The sequence below is a fragment of the Cupressus sempervirens genome, chromosome 1 (genome assembly GCF_028749045.1).
Source record: "Cupressus sempervirens isolate cs-2001-9-10 chromosome 1, ASM2874904v1, whole genome shotgun sequence".
Taxonomy (NCBI): domain Eukaryota; kingdom Viridiplantae; phylum Streptophyta; class Pinopsida; order Cupressales; family Cupressaceae; genus Cupressus; species Cupressus sempervirens.
Window position 1 is genome coordinate 283,330,676 of NC_143118.1, and position 6,343 is coordinate 283,337,018.

The window sequence follows — 6,343 nt, forward strand, 5'->3', positions numbered from 1 at the left end:
TGTTTAAAACCTCATTGTAAAGACTGAAATCCATAACAATTGCCAGATATGCAAACAACCCCAAGATGAGGAAATACATGAAATTTGAAAAGTCAAAAGTTGATTTTATTCATATAAATAAATAATTCAATATCCATTTCTTAGATGGAAAATCAATACATATCAACAAATAGTCGAGAGTGACTAGAAAACACAATCATTATTACATATCATCATTCATTCTAAATATACATGATAATACAAAAAGCCAACCACATGTCAATACCATATACAAATCAAGGTATAAATGTTGGAAAAGAATCATATGAACATAACATCTTTTGCCAAAACTATGTCGACCTGCATGTCAAACATGAATGTATCTTCATTACATCATATGATATAAAACATATATATAACAAAAATCACATAAAATAGCATACCATCAAACCTTAGTGTCCATCTACATCTAATCTCGTCTCCAAGCCATCAGAACAATGTTCGTCCACTATCATGAGATGGAAGAGTGGTCTAGGTGCTTTTTCCACCCAACCATGGAGTGGTTAGCTCCTTGAGGTTCTTTGGTTAAGGAGAACTACTTGACCCTGGCACGAGAGGGTTAGCAACTCAGCACAATTAGATTGGAAGGATCTGGTGTAGCCTTTGTGCCTAATCTACTTACACATATGTCTAGTAGAAACATACACAAGGATGTGGAAGAGGGAAAAAAATGTAATAATAACCAAATGCATTTCAAACATATGCATAAAAGTTTTACTGAGCTTGGCCAAGCATCATGAACTAGTTTAGTGTAAAATACTGGTAGGTAATATATAAGGAATAAAAATATAAGTTTTCCCAAAATTACTCTCGTCTTTGATTCCACATTCAGCACCCTTCCCAATAATCATTTCTTTTTTTTTTTTTACTCCCAATACAACCTCATGGATCCCAATGAATATTAAATGCATTGGCAATGTAGCATATACATAACAACTCTAGTAGATTAAGTGTGAAAATTTTTTTTTAAAAAATAAAAACTTAACTATTCTCTCAAATAACCGTACTTATCCATTCTACCATTTTAAATTGATGTTTAATGTTTCTTAGTAATAATCTAAAACATGGTTTTCCATTCGGATGGTAGATAGATTTTCTACTCGTTTACACCATCCCAACTAAGATTTCTAAACCTTGTACATTTTAAAGATAAACTTCCGAATAATTATATATATATATATAGAAGAAAAATCCAAAATCAAAATCATATGCCATATTAAAGAGAGCATTCAAATCAACACGTCACAAACTGCTATAAAATGCCAAACTCGCAGCGGAAAGATAATTTTGTGCTCATTCAGCGAAAGGTATAATATGCCCCGGTCTTACTATCCATGATATAATTCAACCACTAATACGATGGTTGGGTCTCCTCAAAAAAAAAATATTCAGGTCTGCATGAATAGGAAAAATAATAATTTAAAAGGCATGAATAGACTCATATACACAAAGTTGCATCATCAACCAGTTAGATGGACACATCGAACTCAGAGGCTATAGAACTGAAGATTTGTGTTTCAAGATTTACATTCGAGGATGTAGCAGGAGCTGGATTGAAACCTTACTCATATCATAATGGATTTCTGATAAACTTTGGAGAGAAAAAAGTATCAATTCGAGAAATCCAGGCCACACACGAAAAGTTTCTGAATGGTTTAGTAATAAAAGGGCCATCTAACAATGACACAACTAGCTCGAGGTCATTTCTAGAAAGATCAATAATCAGGAAAAATGTGTTATCATTAATTAGTTTTCATGTGAGGTTGAAGTTATCCCAATACTTCGATACAACAATCAACGCATGCAAAAATTGAATACAAAAAAATCGCTTGAGAAAAGGGGGTTTTACTATAAATCAAAGGAATTCTGACTCTCTTGTGTAATTATTGTAGGAGCTCATACAGATCATCTAGAGTCCAATGTTTGTATAGCCAAAAGATGTGTTAAGTGTTTGGAGATAAAATGTGGGAAGAGAAGAATCTATAGAAAAATCTTCCAAATCAAGGTTTTACCGCTTCAAATTTTCTACTACTTACACCAATTCTATGCATGTCTTGAAAAAAGGGGTCTTAATAAAACAATAAAATAATAAACATATCTACTTTCCAAGCTAAAAGAAATGTAAGTTCAAATACAGCTATACTCCTATGCATTCAACTATATATATATATATATATATATATATATATATATAGCAGTTTACAATAATTCAACCAATGTAGAAAAAATTGATTTTATTTCAACACTATCCAAGATAAGCAAGAAAATTTAGAGCAAATGTATGGAATTAAAAATAAAATAGTAGAAGAACCTAGTTTGATTTGATTGTTGACACAAAACAAATTAAATGTTGTGCTGTATTTTTTTCCAAGTCTATATAACTCTCACATTTTTCTTGCCTTGCTACAGCTCTTTCTCCCTTTCAAACAACATTTTCCCTCTTCCCCCAATGCTCTATTTTTCTTTCTTTGATATAAAAAAAACTTTCCTCCACTCTGCTGAAATGTCCCCCTTCCAAATCAGCTTCCTCTCTATTTTTAAAATAGTTTCCCTTCCATGCAAAGCATCTATCCTTTTTTTTTCTCTCCAGACAACGTCTCTCTATTCTCTTACCAATCGTGTTCTCTCTATCCTCTCCAAAAAAAGTTCTGCCTACACTCTTAAAATTTGTTTTTCTTCCTCATGATACTGATGATACTTGTAGTTATAATATTTCTTTTAGCAGTTCTTTTTAAGTCCTTTAAACATATCGTTCTTCCCTTGTTATTTCAGCCGACAACAAATAGAATGATTTGTAAATAAATAAATAAAACTTGGCTTTAGAAATAAATAACTTACACTTCTATTAAACTAAAATTTTAAACCAATTCAAGATCAAATTTTTTAAAATTGTTAGCAATCAATTAATTTTCCTTATTTAAATCTATGGCTAACACTTGGCTCAAGAACTTTAAATAAACTTTAACTTCTATTTAAGCTTCCATATCTAATTTAAATCCACCATTTTCAAAGTAGAACTATTAATTATGATTTATTTTATTTTTCCGACTAACTACTACCATTTCAAATTTATGCTTGTAATTACTAAGGAAAAATAATTTGAAAGTATAATACTTGTTTTATAATCTAAATTATAATATTTTTAAGAAATAATATTTAATCATTCACTTTATTTTATTTATGCATTTATGCCACATTATCATAAAAAAAAAACATTTAATTCATCTAGATTAATTGAAAATCAAAGCAGATGATTTAGATTCAAATAAAAACAACTAAGTGTGTGTGCAACTACACCATACAAATTCAAAACCAACCCTACCAAGGAGCTAAACTCCTCTACCTCAACCACCCTTCTGCCTTCAGTACCTGCACACTCACAAACTTGACATCACCCAATGTGTCAGCAATGTCATCATCATAATAAATAAATAGTATCTTAAATACAAATTTTTAAAACATTCAACATTCATCATCAGGTATAAACATATAAATAAAATCACAATTTTAACTGTCATGTCGATATCTCATAAGCTCAACATATAATGACTTATCAAAATGACAAAATAATTAACATTACCATCTAATAACATATATGATTAAATTCTAATCAATGCCTATAAATTATTTGACTCAAGTCAAGTCATACATAGTCTTAGTCAAAAGGTCAATCACACAATTAAGTCTGTATAAGAAGCATGTCAAAATTAGAGTCATGACATCCCTCCCTACTAGGAAGAGACATCAACCTGATGTCCATAATATCTAATGTTCAACATAACATAAAGAACTACAATAGCAACAAAAGTACTAATCTAAGTAAAAAGATGTGGAAAAGACTAATACATAACATCAATATCCTCCCACGTAGCACTATCAATAGAGAGCTAGGTCCCATTGGACCTTATACTATAAGATGTCTCTGTCATGCACTTGGATAGTGCACTCATCCACGAGGTGGGTAGGTAACATCTGCACCACCCCTGGATCCTAAACCTGCAAGGCATGGAAATCAAGAATATGAGAATCATCAGGATGATATGGCTTCAACAACGAAATATGAAAAACATTATGGGTATGGTCTAGAGTTGGTGGTAGAGCAAGTCAATAAGCCATAGGACTTATGACCTCCAAAACATCAAAAGGTCCAACATATCTCAGTGTAAGCTTACAAGATTTTTCAAAAGAGATTGAACTCTTATGTGAACAGACATGTAGGAAAAACCTTATCCCTAACCTAAAACTTTCTAAGAGTATGTTTCCTATCTGCATAGCTCTTTTTCCTATCTATACCTTCCTTTAGGTGGGCATGAATCATAACCATCTGTTCTTCCATCTCCTTGAGCATCTCAGGACCAATCACAACTCAATCCTCCACTCTATCCCAACTAATAGGTGTGTGACATTTACGCCCATCAAGTGCCTCAAAAGGAGCCATTCCTAGAGATGCATGATAAGAATTATTATATGTAAAATCAACCAAAGATAGGTATTCTTCCCATTTATACTGATGATCCATACAATACATACAAATTAAATTTTCTACAACCTAATTCACCCTCTCTATTAGACCATTAGTCTACGGATGATAAGTAGTGCTAAAATTTAACTAAGCCCCCAATGAAGCATTCAAGGTCATCCAGAACCTTGATGTCATTCTTGTCTCCCTATCAGAGATTATAATCTTAGGTACACTATGTAGCCTGAATACCTCTTGCACAAACTTCTTGGCGAATGCCAATGATCCATCCTTCAAACTCCCTAGAATAAAATGTGCAACCTTGGTCAACTTATCAACCACAACTAATATAACATCATGCCTCCACCTAGTCATCGGTAAACCCTATATAAAATCCATAGGAATCACTTGCCATTTATATTCTGGTATGTCATGAGGATACAACAATCCAGTCGGATGAATATGCTTAGCCTTAACTTGCTGGCATTCTAAACACTAGGCAGCAAAAGCGGTTACATTACACTTTAACCCTAGCCAAAAATAAAGTGGCCTCATATCTGCAACCATCTTAGTCACTCTAGGATGACTTGAATAAGGAGTACTATGCATTTCCTCCACCACAATTTTTCTCAAACCTATGCAGTTGGGAATATACATACGACCCTGATATCTCAGAAGACCCTCCATATCAAAACTATATCCATCAAAATGGTGGTTAGATGGATCAGTGTGCAATGTGATTTTAACCATCTCATAATGGTCATCACCTACGAGGTTTTCAATAACATGCTCTTTTAGTCGTGTTATAGTAGTAGATATAGAAAATATATGTCTTCTCCTATTGAGAGCATCAGCCACCCTATTCTCTTTACCCTTAATGTACTCAATACCAAAATCATACTCATTGAGGAATTTGAGCCAACGCCTCTGTCTGGCATTCAAATTAGGTTGAGTAAAGATGTATTCAAACCCATATGATCTGTTTTTAGCTCAAACAGTTTACCAATAACGTAATTCCTCCACATCTACAATGCATGAACAATGGAAACCAACTCAAGATCATGAGGCGGATAATTAACCTCATGTTGCTTTAGCTTATAGAACTCATAAGCTACAACTCTACCATCTTGCATCAAAACTCCACCTAAACTATCACCTAAAATGTCAGTTATTATAGTGAAATGCCCATTGGGATTTGGAATCACAAGAATAGGAGTGGAGGTGAGCTTATGTTTCAACAACTGAAAAGCTCTATCACACTCTTCAGTCCATACACATCTCTTCCCTTTTCATTGTAGTGAGGTAATAGGTGTTGTAATTTTTGGAAACCCCTCTACAAATTTCCAGTAATAGCCTGCCAAACCCATGAAGCTTCAAATTTCACTCGCATTCTAAGGAACCAACCATTCAAGAATATCCCTAATCTTGGAAGGATCCACTGGAACTCCATTAGCAGTGATGATGTGCCCAAGGTAGTGAATTTGTTTCTGATAAAATGTGCACTTGGTAAGCTTGGCATACAACTTTCTATCATGAAGGCACTACAAGACAATACGTAAGTGCTCCTCATGCTCCTCCATAGATTTTGAATAAATTAGAATGTCATCAATGAAGATTTCAACAAACTTATCCAGACAATCGCAAAACACACTGTTCATAAGATTCATGAATGTTGCAGGTGCACTCGTAAGACCAAAAGGCAAAACTGAAAACTCAGAGTGTCTATACCATGTTCTAAATGTTGTCTTAGCTATTTCTTCATTCTTAATCCATAGCTGATGATACCCAAATCATAGATCTATCTTTGAAAATACCTTAGCCCCTTTCATCTAATCAAAAAGCTCA